We start from the raw sequence: 21,536 nt of genomic DNA, 5'->3' as shown, positions 1-21,536 counted from the left end.
AGAAAAACATCCAGAAGTTTAATGACAGGAAAATATTTCCTAAAGGCACAAACTATGAAGAGGATCCAAGTGAAGAGGAATTCCCATCTTTAGCGTGCTTACATTACACAAAACCACTAGGTCTGTTGGCAAGAATTGGCCTGTAGTGGCAATAAAATGGTGAATGCCACCAAATATTTGGTGATATTCTCTAACTGTAACATTTTTTATGATTCTAAAGCTTTGATGTGACATCCAAAGATCAAGGTTACCTCATATGGATATGCAACACCTCAAGTACAACATGAAGAAAAAATTCCCAGAAGAAGTTATAAATTATTTTGTGGCTTGTCTATGAGGCTCCTGACTCTTCCTTGGAATACCAAGAAACAAAGTGAAACCTTTGAAAAACACTTAGGTCGCCACCCAGCACAAACATCAAGGATCTGCCAAAGAGAAGTATGATTATACTTTTGTGTCAACTGTTTCGGCTGCAATGAGAAAGCGGATAAATATAGACATGCCTGATGATAAGGAGAGTGGAGAAGGAAGAATCCATTCACTCTCAGTCTCTCTACTCTGAATTCTTATTTTTCGTAGGTCCAGGTTTTCTAGATGTGAAGGAGCCTCCTCCCCTATTCTCCCTTACACAGCAAGTCATACTGTTGCTTCAGATCTGCAGGTGGTGATATCTTCTTTCCTCTTGCTTATTTCCAGATGAAACAGAAAAGCAGACAGCAATCTGTGGCTGGCACACAGAGGTGCAAAGAAAACTCTTTTTATTTCACACCCATTGTTTTTAATTAAGGCTCCAGCAGGACCTTTCTGCACAGAGACCAAGATTACCTCGTGCAAAACTGAGGGGGTGGGATGTGGGGAATAATGAATACTAAACCACACAAAATTGTATTCATCAAACTAATTTGGGCTATTGGGAGGCCAGGGAGCATTATGGAAACGAGGCGAGCAAGTAAAGCAACGTCTAAAGACAAGGGAACAATGGCCTGCCCTTTCCCCATCTCACATGATTGGCAACAGGCAAAAACATGATCCAGAGGCTTCATAGCCATGGTCCTGCATCTCCCTGATGCTGGCACAGCAGCTGTAGCTGCACCACAGGAGATCTTCCCTCTGAGCAGTTGACCCAGAGAGGTGATTTCTGCGTGACTGAGCGTGTAGATGCTGCTGGGGCTCTGGCAGCCCCCTTTTTTTTTTTTCGTGGAACTGCAATCCCAAATCACTGTTGACTGCCAGGCTAAATAAGTTCTCTCTTTGCCTTGCCTGTTTACACTCTCAAGTAGTCACAATTACCAGAGTTCTCCTTGGTCAATATTTAACCAGCTGCACATATTTTGTGCTGTAAAGCTTTCTACACGTGCCTTTCACTATGCTTCTTGGATTTTCTTTTTTTCAGAATTTCCACTGCTTTGTCTGAATATTTTCCACAGAGAAGAATTTAAAGCTGTGAGCAAGGACACGTTACCTCTCATATCATTTGCTATTTGAATTGTGAGAACAGGGCAACAGTTAAGTGTTTCAATTCAACATTAAATTCATTGCACAGTGTCTTAAAATATGTTTTTGACAGCTTTTTGGCTATGTTGAAACAGTAAACCCCAGGTGTGCTTCCCAGTTGGAAGGTAGAGATGAACACATCTGGCAGGTTCTGACGAATTTTAGGCTGGGACCCAGATAACCATGATTTTGGTCCCATTTATGCCCCGTGTACCTTGCTTTCCAGGTGTGTCAGATGTGCAGGAGCAAATTGCTTTCCTGTAGCTCTCCCAGTGGGGACAAGCAAAAGAGTAGGACTGCAGGGAACAAAAACTACCAGGAAGCCCCTCTCACAGTGGGCTTGCAGTCTTGATACGTACTGAGAGAAAGAGGGAGGATAAAATAAAGGGAAGAAGACAAGGTTATAGCAACACGCCTGTGGGTGGTATCATGTCTGTGGGTGGTATAACTTTCAAGCCCAAACTAAATTTTTCTCATTAACATAGTGTGACTGGGTATTGTCAAAAAGCTTAACTTTGTAGTGACTGCTAACAAAATATTTGGGAGTGGGACAAAGAAGAAGGAAATGCTTAACTTACAGCCCAGGACTGCACAGCAGTGTGTGATTTGAAGCATGGTATAACGAATGGACAAAATACAACATATGAAAACTCCTAAAAAAAGTGAAAATAAGCCTTAGAAAAAGAGATGCAAACTACGACATGGTTATCTGACTTACTACCAGCTCATTAAGTCATGACCAGGCACAAATACCTTTAAACATCTGATGGGCAAGCCTTACTTAAAGAAAAGCATCATGTACAATTTCAACTGTGGAACTACACTGAGGTTATCCACAGTGTTCTCTCCTGGCTTGATGGCAGGGATAAAAGCAGAACTGGGAGCTGAGTGTAGCAATGTCTAGCTTCCTCTCTAGCAATGAATTCAAACTTTTGACTGGATTAAAGTGTAGAGGAATCCAGGGCAAACATACCTGCTGATATCCCTTGACACCAATGGTCTGAATGACTCAGAGTACTGCATTTCATTCACAGCTTCTTTCTTTTCAACCATGCATGTGCTAATCTTCAGCCCTGTCCCATGTCCTTCTCCGTCCTGCATGCCGTATGTACATAAAACTGACTGTTGCTTAAAGGAGGCATGAGAGTGGTGGACTGAGTCTTCAGTTTTCCCCTAGCTCCTCAGGTGGAAACATAATTTTTATCTCTTTTGTCTCTCATTTTAACAGTATGAAAACATCATTTTTAGTCTCTTCGCTATAAAATCCAGCAGAGAATCTTGCTGAGTTCCTCCAGTGCTGGAAACTAGAACTTTGGTTCAAATTCACTTTCAGTTTTGTGAGGTCAGACTAGGTCCATGGGACTTGGTTCCTCTTGCTATAAACACAGTAGAAAAAAAGGCACTAACAGCTACTGTAATCAAGATCTCACTCTTATTCTTACATAACCTAAACTAACACAACTTGTCATGGGTTAGGCTAATGCCTAAACTCTTTGCTACCTCACAGCTTGGATAAAATCTTGAACTGAATATAACACAAGCCAGAGCCAATGCCTGGGTGACCCAATATATACTAGCCTTGTGTTATTCAGGTAATTTCATGAATATTGGAACTAAGAAAATTTTCTTTCCTACAGACTTTTGTCCTCTAGCTGATTTGTGTCTAGTGAGGTTCAAGATCTGATTAAACCATTGGCTTTGACTGGGGTTTTCACAGCTTCCTCTCCTCTAAATTCACTCTGGTGTGGTAACTTCTGACTCCGCAAGCTCAGACTGAAGCCCTTCCCTCTGTTACACTGTGATTAAAGCCTTTCTCCACTGATGTAGTCTTCTCCTCCTAGACACAGATTTACATGAAACGTACTTCGTTTTTGTGTTTGTCCCTCTCAAACTTTGTTGTAGCCTGAGTTCAGATCTTACTTAAACGGAAGGAGAGACAGGCAGACAGAGAGATACATGCAGACAATGTGGTTGCACAAGTCTTATTTCCTTTGGAAAGCAGACAAAAGAAGAAATTGTCTCAAAGTGCATTTTACAAGCCTGCCTATTATTACTCCTTGGATATTTGAATCCTCTGTGTCCAATCTGAATAAAATGCATTCAGCATGATGTTGGTGTAATGGAAAATCAAACAACTCAAGCCCAATGGCTATGAAGGAAACAAATATTGTTTCATATGTTCAACTCGCCAGAGGCCTACAAACAAAATAAGAGTAGATACAGAGATGAGATTAATAATTCAGCTCTATTTTGGGGGCCTTCCAATGTTCTGAGCTCTCTCCTTCTCTCCTCTACTCACATACAGTATCTCTTCTTTCACTTCCCTTGCGCTTCCAGGGACCTCTGTGCAGGGCAAGTCTCCCCTCCAACCATAAGATGTTGGCATATGACCCCACCCAACACTTGGCAAAGCCACACAATGAAGGCACTCTGCTTTGGAGCCCACCAGAGCCACTCTTGTCCTCACCTACCTGGAGGAGGGGCATCACTGCATCTCTTTGGCTTTACTTCCAGCTGTCAACCACATTCCCCTGTTTCAGACTCCCAGAGCTTATCCAGGCTTTTTAGAGCATTTAGACCAAATCCAATTCACCTCTGCAGCTGCAGATACCTTGGCACCCTGTATCTTCAAAACTCATCATGTGAGGACACCACTTATAATGGCATATGTGCTGTATTAGCTGTACAGCTAATACTGCCCCATTTTTGCTAGCAGAGACATTGTACAAAACTGTCATTTAGAAAAAGAGCCATGAGTGTATGTAGGGACCAAATATCAGTAGGTGATAATCCATGCTTTACTAGCAAAGCTTTGTTCAGTAACAGTGATAAATGTAGATCAGAGACAGACTCCATGCTATTTTTATGAGACATATTATTATTTTGATATCTTCTTCACTTCACAGTCACAGAGGAAAGATAGGATGAGTGTTGATATATCCACAGTAGTAGTATGTCACTTGCTAAATCCCTGCCAACCAAACTGTGAAGTCAAGCATTACTATTTCACATTTATTCTGACTAGTAAGAGTCAATAATTCTATATTGGGGATTACTTCCCTTTATCCCAAATGAGTTTAATCTACTTATGTATACCATTTCCTAAAAATAAATGAATAAATAAATAAAATAAAAAGCATTTTTCCAGTTCTATAAGCAACAGTTCTTTTACTTGATTGTGTTACATTTTTGCCAGATGAACTACTTTGACATGAGCATTCATATGAAGCTAATAAAAACACCCCTAGTCCTCTTAAATATTTCCATCCCTAAGCCCTACATACTTTAATTGTATATATTCGGTAATATCTGAGAATTAGCCAATTAGGTATTTGTTAGCAGACTACCAAAAGCATTCCCTCCAGTATAGGAAAAAGCTTGGGAACACGCTGTGTCAGGCACCTTGTGCTAGCCATCTAAATTATTTTTTGCAGGATCTCTTTTTGCTCTGGTTTTCTGTGACTTTGGTAGTTTTTTTGTTTCTTTGTTTTAAATCACATGTCCAACACTGCATTTTACTCCCTAGTGTTTTCATCAAAACCTGCAGAGAATGTCCTGGAAGCACAGCATTTCCCCACTAGCCTTCTTTTTGATTAGAAATTCATACTCTCAAACTGAAAATCACCCCTGTATTCACCGGAGGCAAGAAATGATTTATGGGCAGGTTCATTTAACAGTGGCTGTTCATAAGGAAAGATAAAACATTTTATATGTGAGGGACCAAGGCCAAAGCTGCCCTCTCTGGCATTGTTGATCAATGCCTAGGCTTTGCTAGAGCAGTGGTGCACAAGCTGCCACTGCTGATTCTAAAGATGCTGGGGACCTGGGGCCATGCTCCACTATAGAGCATAACTCCCTCCAAACTCATATTTTCCTTTGAAAAACTTTTGTTTATGAAAGAACCCAAAAGGGTTCCCAGAGAAGGGCTGAATGGCCACAACGATCTGCAATGTTTATCTAAGGGCCCCTGCCAGAGCCCTGCTGATGCATCGAGCACTAGGATATATTTAGCACCAGCCATCTCTGCAGAAAAGGCTCCTATTTTCATTGGTGCAAAACATTTGCTTTTTAACTTTCGTTATCCTGCAGGGTCTATGCAGTGAGAGGACCTGTTTTTTCTTCCTCGAGTGGCCAGTCCTGGCTCTTCTGCCACAGACATGGAGGCAGTGAGATGCCCAGCTCCTCTCTTAGCCCCTGTGTGAGGGGTACATCTTGTTTTACCACAGCCCTTGCACTCAGGCACTTCAAATGCTTCCTCTTCTCTTTTGGCCCTAGATCTACCAGATGAATGCAAACTCCTAAAAAGATCAGGAGACGGATGTATTCCAAGTACAACAGCTGCTGCTTCCTTCTCCCCTACTTACTGTTGCTGCTTCAGTAATGCTGAGTTCACACAATGCCCCAGTGAGGATAAAGAGCAACACTGTGTGTCCTGAGTTTCACTTGTTTACACCCTACTGACTGTGGCTTTTCCTTCAGTGTCACTGTCACAGGGGTGACATTATCATGGACCAACATTCAGTTTAAAAGGAGGAAATATTTCAATTGTTTTTGCACTGATAACCCAGGCATCTGCTGCTGCAATGTAATCCATTGGTCTGAGCAGTGGTGGCATCGCTGTCCTTTCCCCCACAATATACATGTTCTGTGGGTGCCATTAAGTGCTCGCAAACCTTTATCAGAAAATTCACTTTCTGCAGCTTTTCCCAAGTGCTGGACTTGGCCAATGTCTCCCACAGCATATTCAACTTTTCTGGGAGGACTACAAGTTTGGGATCCTCAGCCTTTCCTGATTTATGTCCCTTTGCTTGTGGTGTTTTGCTCTCTCTGTCCAGTGTGCAGGGTGAGCACCCTCTCCATCCTCTGCAGGGTTACCAGGGGAGCTAGTAGCATCCTTTGCTCTTGCTGTCTGCTCGGGAGCAAACCAGAGTTCTTCCAGGAGGCTCCATGTTGTGGTGCAGCCCATGGAGTCCATCTGGTCTCCTACTAGGGGCCATCTAAGCCCCTCCAGTTCACCATCTCAACTCTCCTGCTTTCATCCACTCACCAACATTTTTCCCCAGCTCTCTGTCTTCAGACACATTTCACGTGAGAGCTACTGTCTGTGGCACAGCTTCACACTCTCCTGATGAGAGCCTTTCAGCCACAGCTCTTCATGGGTGTCAGAGCCACTGCAACAGATCAACAGATGAGGAAAAGGAGGGGACTTGACTGGCCCAAGTGGAAATCCTCCATCCACTCCACCTCCCCTGAAGGCATGTCTTGGGTAGATGGACCACAAGTTTCTGATTCACTGCAAAACCTCCTAATTTTCTGGTGTGGAAGGATTTGCTTAGAGCCCAGTTCCAAGCTAACCTCCAGGTGAAAGAGATTGTAATCTCAGTCTCTGTGTATTTTTTTTTTCAAGCCATACTTTTCTTCTGTTAGTTAAACAGCTAAGTGAGACAAACTTGCTTATTAGTGATAATACTATCTACATTTTGTGCAGAATGTGGTATTACCTGCCTCAGCCTGTTGTGTGTGGGAGGGACCTGCTGGTCCTGCTGTGAATAACCACCACTGTTTTTCTGTAGCTGATCAGAGGACTGAAAAACCAAGGATAATGAGAAATATAACTCCTACCAAAAAGAGAAGGCACAGTCTCTGGCTTAATTTACATAGCTACCTTCAGTGTTGATCTTGACTGCAGCTGTGTTCAGTTTTTTTAGCAACAGCACCAGAAAGACATTTATATAAGCAGAGCATACAGGCACAAGTGTAGCCATATCTGACAGAACATTAAATAGTTTTTTTTAATGGAAAAGTGTATATATTCATATACACTTCATTAGAGCTTTGGGGAAAATTTACCTCAGAAGTCCCGTAAAGAAACAAAGCAAAGCTCTCTACCATGAACTTTAAGTACGATTATATTATTGAACCTTCTTGTTGCATGAAAATTTAATTTGTTTTCCACATAATTTATTTCCCATTTAAATATCTTTTTAATTGCTCTCTAGGTGCTAAGCAAAATAAAATATAATTTACAGCACTTTTAGTAACAAATCCATTGTTCATTTTCCTATGGAGCTTAACAAACTAGCAAGGCGATTTTAAAGTAGCTTGTATTCAGATAGACCTGATGTTTTTTTCAGAGAAAATGTATGCCAGCTTCACAGCCTGAGAGTGAGAATACACCTTTCTTTTTTTAACAATTCACGCAGAAAAATGTGAAATGTTGTCCCAGCTGAAAAGAAAGGTTCCTGCAAGACTTTGGGGGAGACTGTATAACACAGGAACACAGCAATAGGCATATTCCTCTTTTCAGGTCATTGGGATTTTCATATGGCAATTATATGCTTTTGCTTCAAAGGGGAACTACCACAGTACACCGGGCATGAATAAAAATTGAATAGTAGGCTATTTATTTTGAGGTCATACCTCCCTGGTATCATTCAGCACGATGAAGTTATATTTAAGTTAAATAAATTAACTACATTTCTCATTCTCATTTTTTTGCCTAACTGCTCTGCAGTCCCAGATACCATACAATCATGTAATGAAAGACGGATGCTACTATAAGAAGCTTGTAGGTGAAATGGTCTATGCACAGAAACAGGAGACCTACTAGAGGTGGGGAGTTATCAGACCAATAGACCTTATTAATTTAATGTTTTTTTCCAGAGCCGTCCCAATCAAACTTTAACTGAAGTGCTACAATTAGGAGCATGATCACCTGAGGCCCCCTGTGGATCTGATGAAGGAGGATGGTCTTTGCAGAGGGAGGCTTGGAGCTCAGGTTAGCACCAAGGGGAATCCCACGCTCCGAGCCTGGCCCGCAGACTGAGCACAACAGCATGTTGGCCACTAAGGATGAGCAAGCCCATGCCTGGCTGCCACACTGTGCTGTGCCCTTTCTACTGTCCCTGTAATTTCTGGATGAGAGGGAGCTCCAGCTGTGCACCTGGCAAACCTAGGCTTTGCCCCTTTCTCTAAGGTCCTGCACCCCAGAATGGCATTGACCCTTCTGCCTGGCATGGAGGTTGCTGCTCTGAGCATCCTGGCTGGGGGCTCCACATTCCACACCACCGGGGCCATCTGTTGTCTCCCAGAGCCACTCATGTGCCAACATCTGTCACCAGCCATGTGTGAATGCCACCAAAGCTCCTACTGGGCACTAATCACCTGTGCACCCCAGCACCACAAAGCCAAACTCATGTCAACTTTCCAAGTGATCCTACTGGTGTGTTTTTTCCAGTCAGCACTCAACTGTGTGCTCTCAGTGCTATATTTGGTTGATGTTCCTTATCTTTATATTTTCCTTTCTTTTTGTTGATGTTTTTGGTTGATACCATGGAATGTTTTCTGAATCATAAATCTGTTATTCAACAATCTCTCTTTGTCCCCCATGGAACATTTTTATCTGATGCTCCATTATTCTGCATTTAGTAACAAGAGAACTGTGTACCTATCATAACACCATAGCCAGCTCGCAAGGCTTTTGTCTTGAATAGTGTCCAGACTTCTCACTTTTCAGGTGGCCTTTTTGATTAAATCAAGAAGTAGCAGCTTTGCAGACAAAAAGCACTCGTCTTTTTTCTGTAAACCAGGTACCATTCAGGTATTTTGGTGAAAGATGTATTGTTCATCAAAATTATGGTTTATGGCAAGGCAGAAATTATTCCTAGAATTTAACAGAACATGTGATTTCTTCAGCTAGAAGATAGATATTAAGAAAAAGTATGTTATCATTTTTGTTGCTTCTCAAAACAACATTTGGAACAAGAGTTAACAATAAAAGGGCTTAAGTCCTGAAAATAAAATTTAGCATTTCTTTTTAGGTCAACTCAAATATTTTATTTGTACCAAGCAAAACTTTAATGATATTCTCTCTCTCAAAAAAAAAAAAAAAAAAAAAAAAGAAAAAGAAAAAGAAAAAAAGTCATGCAACTTGAAAAATGTCTTTTAAGTATAATCTGATTCACCCAGAAGATTGAAGAACTCACTGTTCTGGCCTTACTTTGTGTGTCAATAACTGATCGAGCTTTAAGAAACATCTCTGGAAATCTTGGCTTCTAAGTCCTGACATTGTACAAGTGCTATTGGCAATGCAGTATCAGAAATATTTCAGTACAGACTACTCTACATGGCGGTGCAGAAATCCTTCCTTCAACCATCCTTCAGGTGGTTGGCAAAACAGTAGGAAGCTGCCACTTATTCCAACCCAAGTCTCAGAGAAACGTAGTTTTGCAGTTGGGTATGACTCCCCAGTCAGAAAAGGACAAGTCAAAGCCTGGTGTGATCTGAATTCCACAAATTGTCTATTTTTCTCCCTGCTTTAGGCAGGCTGTAAAAATAGGAAAGACGCTGGTACTGGTTCTGGAAGAAGACTTACAGACCGACAGCCTGAGAGCCACCAGAAGCCTGGGATCCAGCTGGAGAAATGAACCTCATGGAAACCAATCCATAGAGGATCCACAGGGAGACGAATTCCTGAAGCTGAATGTGAGCTGATTTGGGGAGTATGTTGCATACTGGAGTAAACAAGACACTGCTGTAGGGTACAGATAAACCAAGGTTCAAATCCCTGTGCCCTCTTTGGTTCACACAGGGGGGGTTGAACCGAAATCTGCCACATCCCAAAGTGCTCTGTCTGAAACTAATGCATGCAGCTTTCTCAATTTCTCCTTCTGGAGATGTTCTCTTGTGAGTAAAAATTTGCATATCAAGAAAGAAGAAATGATTCTCCAGTCTTAGGATTTGAAATCTTACCTCAGTCGGGGTGTGGTTATGTATACGGCTCTCACTTGGGTTTCAGCCAGAGAGAGCAAGCTCTGGAGGCATGCTGTGTCTCCAGCATTTTGACTGTGTGCTGCTGACTGTCTCAGGTGGATACTTCCCAATCCCTCTCATTGGACAAGGAACCTCTGGGCTTGACAAATTGCTCAAATTATTGTCAGAGTGAATGTCAGTTTCTGTGCTAACACAATGTTTTTTTCTGATGAAAGCATTTGCAATTGGGAGGAAACAAAACAAAACAAAAACAAAAAAAACCTGATAAGTTCCATGTTTGTTATATGTGTGTATTTGACTATATGAGAATTATGTGTGGTTGTTTTTATTTAAAAAATGAGCAAACAAAACAACAACAAAAACAGATAAAACATGCATCGTATATCTCATAAAGACTTAATTTCCAGTGAATTCACCTGAATTTTCCTCATTAATTTAATAGAAGGCAACATAGAACCACCAGTCCCTGTTTTAATTATTCTGCTGTTAATTATACTGCTACTTATACATTGCTTATTTCTTATAATCAGAACTACTTATTCCCACTGTAGAAAGAAAGGAGCGGAGGGCTTCATTTAAACCATGTTTGTATTAAGAATTGAAATAACTGCAACTTTATGAACAAGTCAAACACCTGTTACAATTCTGTCCGCTTGGCAGCTCCTGCTCTTTGTTTCTTTTGGGGTGACCAAGGCAAAGTGATCGTTTCAAAAGCACCCCTGTGAATTAGAAATTTAGGCTCTGAGGCTTTCCCTCTTTTAAAAGCATTAAAAAGGAAAAGACAAAAACAAAACCACCAAAAAAAAAAAACTGTCTCACAGATAGCCTCAGGATAAGCCACTAATCTCACAGGCCACAGTTTTCCAAAGAGTCCCAATACTGCACTAATTACCTGAAGTGCTGGGAGCAAAGATTTGGTGCCCTGGCTCCACCTCGACCAGCCGCACCTTCCCCCTGCACAGGGCTGATGCCTTGCTTGGGTAGGTTTTCAATCAAGTCCTCAGAACACACAGGGAACTGAGACTGGCCACCACATGATTTTTCATTTCTGTTTTCAGGGCTGCTAAAGCTTTTACTACTTTTGAAATCGTTCCTGAAGGGGAAGAAGTACTAGCTAGGGCTAAAACAAAAGTACGTACTCAAGAACTGTAAAATGAACTTTTCCACATAATTAGCTCAGTTTTAAACAGTGGACAAATTTCTTCTTGTAGTAAGTTTGCCATGAGCAGAGTGCAGGAACCTGGGATCTGACATGTACAGGAATAATCCTATCCTGACAAACCTGACATAATAAACCACCACATTCTTGTGGTATTGCAAAATATGTAAATCATTTTTTTGGAATCTATTTTAATTAAAATCTTTTTTTTTTTTCTGGTGAAATGTCAATGAGTTATTATTCATAATGTAAACTGACTTGACAGTCAAAACATCTACATCTAAAATTCAACAGTCTCAACATATCTTAGAGAACACTGAAGACAAGACTGAGGAGGCATGGGAAAATATTACCATCGGCATTTGTGGGTCCTGTGGCCTCCTCCTCGTCAAGACACTGCTGACTGAAAAGCCATTTTGCTTTCTGCCCTCCAACCACAGCCTGGTAGCATGGTGGCAGGGTCTTGCAGCCTGAGGAAGAGCCTGACACATCCAGTGACATTAAGCATGCTCAAAGTTTTAAGATCCTGCTTAGCTGAATTAGGAACTAATTTATTCTGTGTATGCAACAATGCATACAAAGCTCAGCTGCTCTGATGGTTATTCATTGTACTCTGCTCAAAGTCTGGTGGCAGTTGTCTACTAGCAAGAGCTGGCAAGTGTATTGAGAGCATCTACAGCGTTAAAAAAGAGGGGCAGCTTGGGTTGACCTGATCCAGACCAAATCTGGCTGGGAAAGGGGCAGTGATGCCCTGATGTGGTAGGTGGGTGCTCTCCCAGGCCTGTATCCACACCTGTGCTCAGCACTGAGCCTCTTAGTCCTGGCTCCCCGAGCAGCCGGAGGGGGGTCTTGCTGAAAAACGCTGGTGTTCCCTGTCACCTGGGTTTCTCCTGGGCACTGGCAGATAAGGAGGGAAGGCTGTGCATCCCAGAAGGCAGTTGGGAGGCAATACTATTACTGGCAAGTACAGCCAGGCGCTGAAGTTTCCATGTAGCTCCACAGGGGAGATATCAGCCGTTGTGCACACCAGCCAGTGCTCTGGTATCTCCACCTCACCCTGGCTTTGAAGAACAACATACAGCTTTCTGTTCCAATGGTTACTTTCTCTTTGTGTATGCTGACAACAATTAATTGGCTTTTTAGCTTTTTCATACTTTTTTCCTTCTTTTATCTGTCCATTTTACACCTCCATTTGCTATTCATTATGCTTTTAGAACTACAGTTTATCTTTTCTGAAAGCATTTAGAATTGTATTACGTTTGACAAAGCTGCTTGTCTGCCTCTACTGTATGGGCTTTGTGGCTTGACTTTACTGTGGTCAAAATTAAAGAAAGTTAAAAAAAACAAGAAAAAAGAAAAAAAGCGGAGACTACAGAAGGAGCTTCAGTGTCCAAATCATCCTTGCAACCAAGCAGGAAGTCTCTCTCCGTGGTCATGCCACAGGCTGTTACGCATAGAGGTTGCACAAGTCATTTAGAAATTAGAAGAGCGTTGTGTACTTCCTGTGCAGATCTGGAACTGGCGAGGCCCTTAGTGACCCTCAGCTCCTGCCAGCCACATCTGGGGCACCTGCTAGACCTTCTGCCTGCACAGGGTTCTGCATTGTTCCAACAATTAAACATTTAGACAGTCTGACGGCTGCTCCTGGAAAGCTGGGCCTGGTATGTTCTGTCTTGGTTTCAGACTTGGAGGTCTCCCTGTATGAGGCCTTCTGTCCCTCGGTACTTCTAAGATTTCTAAGACAAAGGAAAAAGATGAACAATTGAGACCTATTTATTTATTTATTTTTCCCATTTTGGGTTCATCATTTTTCAGCTTCACTGTCTGTCATGGTGGAAGCAAAGATATCTTTGCAACATGTAAAGGTTCATGAATCACTAACTTTGGGTGAGAGGGACACGATGTGGTCCACAGTAAATACAACCAAGTGGCAGATGAATGAGTCCATGCTCAGTTTAATGGCTGTTTAGCTCACAGGTTCACTGTTTAGAAATGGAAGGACCTGAAGTTTAGATGTAAAACTACTTTTGAAAAGCCACAAGCCATTGACATAAGTGGCTAGATTTTCAAGTGTTCTGTCTGCATTTTCAAGTGGAGTGGCTGTAGCCAGCTGTCAAAAAGTACCAAATCCCCAGTGCCTTGAGCAACATTGCATTCATGGACAATTGCTTCTGGTGTAGTAATGAAGGTGAGCCTATTTGTGAGTCTGTCCACAGTGATGGGGCTGGCCACAATACAGAAAACAAAACAAAACAAAACTTTAACAGAGAAAGAGTTTCAAATACTAATGTGGAAAACATTTGAAAGTCCCTTTTCAACAAAATATGTTGTTTCTTTTTTTTCACCAAAATGGTGTTTTCCAGGAGGAACTGCAGCTTTTCATAATTTTCTTATATATGTCAGAAATCCCCAAAGTCCAAATCATTCTTCATCAAAAACCTTTATTGCTTTTTAAGTAAAAGTTTGGTAACAATAAATATATGCCTTTGCTAAAAGCATATACAACAACACTTTGAAAATGTTATATGCTGTTCAGATCTATTTTGTTGCTCTTCTTCCCCTAATAATTGCAGTTCTCACCTCTTAAATAGAAATCACAAAGATAGAAAAATTTTAGACACCCCAAACCATCACCTCATGGCCACTGTCCTCCCAGCTATCGAGTCATTTTTAGCCCTCAGCAAGCTGCCAAGCAAGACAATCAGAATGTAATATGTTAAGAAAGCCTCCTCTGAAACCACCTGTCCCAGCCAGAGCTTCCCGATTTTAGAAGGTTTACGGGAATTATGGTACGGATGTTGGCTGGCAGTGGAGAAGGAGAGGCAAGAGGCAGGATTCGTAATTCTCAGTCCTTTCTTTGGCCTGCATTGAGTAGGAGGAAAGGTGGATTTTGTTTCTTTGGAATCCTACTGGATAACAGTGAGGGGAGAACTGGCAAGTCATGAATGTGCGGACTGGGAAGAGCATGTCCCTGGCACACCTTGAGAAGTTTCCTGCTGCTCCCTGGAGCTGAATCTGAATTTCAAGACTGCAGGGTTGATCCCGGTTTGCCTTGCACCCTGGTGGAGATGAAAACAGACAAACCACTGGGAAGAAAAGCAGGTAAACAAAAGGCCATTTGCAAATTGAGTTGGCTCTCTTTCAAATGCATACAGAAGCAGACAGGAGCACTTCTGAAAAAATTCCCCCCTTTGAGAGCCGTAGTGCATGGGGTTCATAGCTGCATAATCTCACTAGCTGTTGCTCCGAAGGCAACTATAAATATCAGGTTGTTGCAAGAAAACCCACAAAGGTTTCCTGTTTCTTATGGTTCAAGATAAAGGTTGCACACAGCATGGGCTCTGTTCTTTAGAGCAGTTGTTTTCTAATGGGCTAGAGTGAAAGATCTACAATTAACTCAATTTCAAGCAGCTTATAAGTTTTCAAAGTAATTAAAGTCATTTGGCACAAATGGCTGTGCCACCAGAAGCTGAAAAGCGCAAAACTGTGGGCGGGTTTGGTTCAAAGCATGGTCCCACCTCCTAGAAGAGAAAAAGCACAAGACATGAGTTTCTCTTAGTGGGGAGAACCACAGGCTGGTTTGTAACCTCAGTGAAACAATGAACATGGCTGTACTTCAGCTCAGAGCAAAGGCTGGCTGCTAGCCGCTGCTGCAGCAGCAGTGGAGATTTCTGAGGCTGTGTCAAGAACCAGGGGGAAAATATTGCTCACGCTTGTAAACTCAATCTGTTTTAAGGAAAAAAAAAAAAAAAAAAGATCTGGGGAAAAAAAGAGAATGACCTTTCAGCACAGTAATCTATCCACCACGGCGGATTGCATCTCCTGCACTATCCTCTTCTGGTGGCTTCTTTCCAGCTCGTTCCCCCTGGAAACAAGAGGGGCTTGAGCAATGCGAGAGAAGCAGTGAGTCAGTGTGCACGGTACTGCAGCGGTCGCCCTGCTGCCGTGTGCGTAGATGTATCTGAGCAGCCCTGGAGCACGCTCCCAGTGCCGGCGAGGAGGAGCAGCTTTGGCAACGCAGAGACAGCGTGGGCTGGGGAGAGCAGAGGAGCAGTGTGCACGCTCTGCGGACCCTGCACAAGCACAGCATGTGCCGAGAGCTGAACCTCAGCTTGCTCTAGTGATGCAGCTACGTAAGCTCATAGCCTGAGCTGAAGACAAGGGTGTTGCAGTGATGCGAACCGACTTGGAGATAAAAATCACCTCATCTCCTCTCGTACCAGGTCCCACTGGGGATGCTGCTGACATGGCTTTGAGGTTTGTGCTTGGCAGAGCTTCAGGTAGGGCACAGAGAAATGCGAGGGACTTGTGCTGGTGTACACAGTTTCAGCATCTCCCTTCAGCTGACAGACCAGGCATCCTTCTTAAAAGGAAGGCAGGAGCTGGTGCTGCTTCTAAGAAGCTGTGTGCAGAGGCGCTGAAGGAGACGGCTGCTGTCCCTCGGTAAGGCTGCAACACCCCCAGCACCTCTCCCAGGCAGAAAGCAACAAACAAGTCTGGGACTGGATCACTCAAACTTGTCTCACCACAAGCTTCTCTGCTTTTTTCCACCATGTGACAGAACGGCAGTACCGCACCTGACAAAAAAAAAAAAAAAAGTCAGTTTCCAAAGGCTGATGCTTGAACAACCCCCAGACTGCTGGTGAAAAGGAAGTTAGCATGAGCTGCTGTGTGAAGCATTATTTAGCTCATCTCACAGGGGAACCACACTTACATCTAGTTTTTCTAGCCCTGATACTGAAGCCCTTGAACTGAAGCTGAGAGTAAGCTTCATTTGGACCCATTATCAGCTCAAGACAGCATTGCTCATGGAACTAGGAAATGCTCATCCCTGCTTGGGTGGAGGGCAAACACATTCACTAAGACACCACTATGCAGAAGCGTTAAGCAGCGGGTCTGTTGGTTACTTTAACCTCCGTGGCATGAAATCCTCAAGTAAGACCTAGTGTTTGAATTGGACTTTCACCACTGAATTTCACCTGAAAGTGTATATACACTTCACCAGCTCTTTCTTTTAAATCTTAAAACAAAGTGCAGAAACTCTTGCTCAGCTGCCCCCTAGCTTAGTGGCTGTTAAATTTCATAGACACTTTGCTTTATGAAATTCTCACAGTTCCCTTTCTGTCCAGAAGTATTCTAGTCCTGATCAGACCAGGCAACAGGATACTCCCTCATCTTTAAGCCCATTTTATAGTTAAAGCCAATGTGTTCCTCCTATTTCCTCCCCTGAGAAAGCCAGGCTGGGTAGATTTACCTTGAATATGCTTAATACTCACCAGCAGGATCTTCACAGAGTTCAGTTGCTTCATTCATTTAAAGCACTTACACAGCAGCTACAGCTTCCTTTTGTAATAACCTTATGTGCTTTCCCCACACTCTGGGCTAATTTCTGCTTACTTGTCCAAAACATTTCCCTTTCAGCTCATCCTGATGTATTTTGAGACGGTTCTGTTTTTATCTTAGATTTCTTTACTCTTGATGACAATTTGGCCATGTCTGCCTCAAGTGTCTGTGCACACACGGTAAGTCCTTCCATTAAAGACATGCAGAGGACTGTAAGGGATATCTGCCATCTGACACACATTGGCAGCTCACCCTGCTCTGCACCTTGTGAGCACACTGAGACATTCATGGCAGCCTTTCCTCATTTCCAGGTTGCTCCGTAGCCTGAAGGGATACCCACCCACATTTTCCAGACCACAGGTTAGTCAGGATGGGACTAGTCCTAGCTCCTACTGATGAAGCAAGATCCCTGCAGTGACTGAAATGCAGAAGACACGTGGCCACAGAGGGAAAGCAAAGGAACAGAACCGAGTCTGTCTGCCTTATACAACACACAAGTAGCCAAACCACCAATTATTTAAAATACATGGGGGATGGGGCAGCACCACACTCCAATTTGCAGGTACTGCTGCTATCGAGTCAGATGCAGGATACTTGTTTATGGGACATGGCATGGGCCCATATCACATCCTGCTCCTGGGCTGAGGCTGCAGCCTGGCAGCAAGCACAGGGAGCAGGCAGCAGGACTGAGAGCACTTCACCTGACCGATGTCCTGCTCTGTGATCACTTTGAGAACCCTCTGGCAAAGCGTGCAGCTGTCAGCTGGACAGGCCTCAGGGGATCTCAGCAAATTAAGCCTGACCCAAGGTGCGCTGGGCGTTAAACTTTTGTAAAATGAAGCATCTCACCCAGGATGTAGTAGTTTAGATGGTTGATAAAAGTCTCTTTGAAGTAAGTTTTTGGTTTCAGGTTGCACCTAGCCTGATAAGAGAGAGCAGTACCGTGGAAAGCAGCTATCCCACTCCTCCCTTGTCCCACCTGCAACTGCCATAGGGTGAGTCAGTTCAGCTGGAGGAGCTGGCAAAAAACAACCCTGCAAAACATAGGAAAAAAAGAAAAAATATCATTAGATCAGCCACTGCATCCTCTCATCCTCTAGCCAGACAATTACCAATTCAAGGCAGAGAGAAAAGCCAAGAAGTCTTTGGAAAGAAAATCATTTGGAAGGGCCTCCTATGAGCTGATGTGTAATGCAAACCCACAGCCTCAGGGGCCCAGGTAAGGAAAGGCAGCAGCTGAGCCTCAGGTACACCTTTCCTTCTGCCAAGACTGTTATGGGAAAGTATTCTTCGCCAGTAAGGCAGGCACATTTTAAACAGCCAGGGATATTTACTCAGTGATCTCCTACCATAACCCTTCAGGCTCCAAGGCTCCCATGTGAGCTCCTTTCAAGAGGTCTTGATGGAGCTAATGTCTCACGGGCACTCAAATCACTACAGCAGCAGACATTTCTCTGTAGGTAGAGGGTGGGATCTGCAGAGAGATCGATGTACCCTTCCATGGCCTGATTTCTACACTGTGCTCTGCAGAGGAGAGTGGTCAGCTTGGGTTTCTCTTGACACAGAGGTGTTTGTCCTCTTACAGAGCAGGGACCAAACCCTTCCACCAGGCTGCATAATCTGGCTCAAGAAATCTGGAGACATAGGCCTATGCAGCCAAAGTGGAGAAAGCAGAAAAATACTGCACCCATAAGAAAATCTGGGGCAAAAAATAGATCCTGTTCTGGGGTGGCCTGCACTCTGACATGTCTCTGTTAAACCCAGTGGAATGCAGAGATACAGAGGAAAGCAAACGTACTCGGTCCACGTACCTCATTTCTTGGCTGCACTGTTCTACTCCCTGTAGTCAAGTGTAGTGTTTTTGTTTTGGTTTTGTTTTGTTTTTCCAAATGCCATTTTAATGATTAGGATATAGTTTGTACTGCAGCAGAATTTCCTCTGCTAAGAGTGGATTCATCTCTGGTGCATGTAAATGGGCTTTTTAACTCTGCAAGAAACACTTTGTGCATTTGTGTTTTGTTTACTTGTAGTTCAAACTTAACTGTGCTTGACATGAGCCCTGACACAAAGAGATTTCCCAAATGCTAAGGGCAATCCAAAGTCACTAATCACTTTGGCAAATCCTGGCTGTAATGGTGCCTGATTTAAAGCCCAATAAAGTCGATGGAAAGAATTTCCTCTGACTTCATTTTCTGTCAACCACGTTCATAAAATTCCCATTCATGTCTGTACAAGATACCTAAGCACAGGGATGACAGAACAGGGTGCAGAAGGTTGTCAAACCACTCCCATAAAAGGTTGCCAGATGACTACTGCTTTTGCTTTCCAATCAAAATCCTGTTGGGCTCTCCAGGTTTGTATGTCATTCATGTCTACTCCCAAGGATGGCGACCTACCATTTGTTTGGCATGGCTTCCACCTGTCCACAGTGCTCTGATCATCTTCATTACAAAAACAGAGTTTGGTTTAAAATGGCTTTTTCTGTTAGGTGGAAAGACCCTCTTTTTCTCCACACCTTAACAGCAGCAAGTTCTCCACCTGGCAGAGCTCCCCCAGGAGGTGCCTCCTCCCTTGCCCCCCTGCAATTGCCTTCCTGCTTCTGCAAGAAACAATTCCCGGTGTATGAGTCCACCTCCAGCAACAGGAAAGTAGAGGAGCAAACTCTTAAGTGAGACAATATTGCTCAATCCAACTTTTAAATACATGCAAGAACACGATGGCACGTCTTTGATGCATGCTTTCACATTGCACTGGCACACTCAAGCCTTGCTCTTGTTCCCCGAGTTCTCTTTTCAAGCGATGCTTCTCTATCAGTACCACTGAACGCGTCTGTTACTTCCCACAGATGGCACTTCTTCCTCTGGATAATTACTGAGAAGCTGGGTCCCAAGAGAAAGAGGGAAAAGTCTAACCTGGGTAACTGTGCAGGGTGAGGGAACGTGTCCCATGTATCACCCACACTGCTCTGCACCTCCGTCAGCACGTGGAGCTGCGCACCAGTTGGCACATACACATCTTCCTGCCTGGACTACCAGGCTTCGCCTAAAAGACAGCAAAACATCAAATCTCACTGGCTAACGCTGACACAGCTCAGCCTTCACAGTTTAAGAAACTGGAGTCAACACCTAACCTTTTCATTCTAACTGAAAATAACCTCTCTGAGAAACTGTGATGCAATTTAGGAAGAAATTCCCCATATTTGGCAACAAACTTGCCTCATTCCAGAAACCTTAAATCACGCTGACTAACCACAGGCATACTTTTGATCTGAACATTAACTCTTTTTCTTTCATTAAAGGAAATATCATCATCTCTGCTGATTCCCATATTTGAGAAGAGACAGGGGGACCCAGCTGGGAATTTCAACTTTTTGTCTGATTCATTCCTTTGCCTAATTCCTCATCTTCCTAAATAAACATTCTTCATCCTAGATGTGAAAAGAAATGCTTTCATTTTTACTTTGCAGAAATTATATTACATTAAAATAAGTCTCAGCTATGAAAACAGGCAATGTAACTGACAAGTAACTACCTGCATATACATTGCTAAAGAGAATTGACAGGAAAGCCATAAAACCAAGGCCTTGGCTCTGTTGTCACTGTTTCTCTTTATCAGCATTGTTGAGCCATTGTCCTGCAAGCTCTCTGTCTATATTTACATAGACAGATATGTCTGTGTAATAATGTCAATTATTTGGAAGAAAGGAAGAAGCTGCCAGAAAGAAAGAGAAATGATTATTTGTTTCTCATATCTAGCAAGTAAATAAAGAGGGGAGTAAATCTTTTCTTGTTCATTTTCTTCTTTTTAGATACAGAACCTCAAAGAATCTCCCAATTTGCAGAGATAAGGCTGTCCTTAAAAGCAAGTGAGAGCCTGTAGTCAAGAATGTGCAAGTTGATTAGTCAGGTTGATACTAAGTTTGGGGAATGAATTAACTCTGCTGCCAAATATGGGCAGATTTTTTTCCCCAGTCAGATTTATCTGGCTGGAAATGCTGTATTGCCTTGCTATTTCAAGGCAATCTTGAAATTTACAATGTGCCCCGAATATAGTCACAGGAGTAAAGAAAAAAAGACCTATTGCACAGTATGTTGGTGCCGGTTACTGAGCTTGAGGTTTTGTTGTGACACTGAGCTCCCCCAGGCAACTTTTTAAACAGATCTGCTATGAAAGGTGACACTCATTGTATTCCAAGGGGAGTTGATGAAACAGGTCAAGAAGCCATAGGACTTAGGCAGCTTTTTTCCTCAGCCAGTTTCCTGATGTTGAGCTAAGAAACATGCCACTAAAGTTTTCTGCACCCAAGTTGAGGAGTCCAATCCTTCACTCCACCTCTTTGGTGTCATACAAGTCATTTGCCCTTAGGCAATGGAGCCAGCCTGCTAGGAGACTGCCACAGCCCAGCATACATGCCTGCAGCTGACTTCTTCGGGAAAGCAGCTGCTCTGCATCTGAACCTTCCCCTGTACTCCGTCCCCCTTTCTGCATCCACCTATTTCATAGAGCTTTCAAGAAAATCCACTTTTCTTCCCATAACCTCCATTTGTTTTTAGCCAACAAATAATGAACAGGAAACTAATGAGCAATAGCCATTTATTGCTTAAGCTACCCCTGTGCTTTATTACTTGGCTTCCCAATCAGGGAGCCTGCTCTTTTTCAGTTCTCATTTCATTTTTGGAACAGTTCCGCGAGCTCCTCCTCCCTGGAAAGGGTCCCTGCTCTCCCTCCGTGCCCTGGGTGGCAGCAGGTCCGGCACCACCTGCCATCC

At 43.1% G+C, this 21,536-nt stretch overlaps 1 long non-coding RNA gene across 3 annotated transcripts in view; it reads right to left on the bottom strand.

Moving 5' to 3' along the window:
* Positions 1-13,213: 13,213 nt before the first annotated feature.
* Positions 13,214-21,536, bottom strand: part of LOC310888245 — a 40,962-nt gene continuing 32,639 nt past the window's right edge. The window contains exons 2-3 of one of the 3 annotated variants that reach the window (XR_014575863.1): positions 16,702-17,802; positions 13,214-16,002 (exon numbers count right to left, since the gene is read on the bottom strand). This is a non-coding gene — a long non-coding RNA (uncharacterized lncRNA). The remainder of the gene's footprint in view (positions 16,003-16,701; positions 17,803-21,536) is intronic. The other 2 variants (XR_014575864.1, XR_014575865.1) reach the window with 2 other exon arrangements.

This window comes from Anser anser (assembly GCF_964211835.1).
Source record: "Anser anser genome assembly, chromosome: 1".
Taxonomy (NCBI): Eukaryota; Metazoa; Chordata; class Aves; order Anseriformes; family Anatidae; genus Anser; species Anser anser.
The sequence above is the reverse complement of the archived record's forward strand: the minus strand, read 5'-3'. Positions and strand labels throughout refer to the sequence as shown.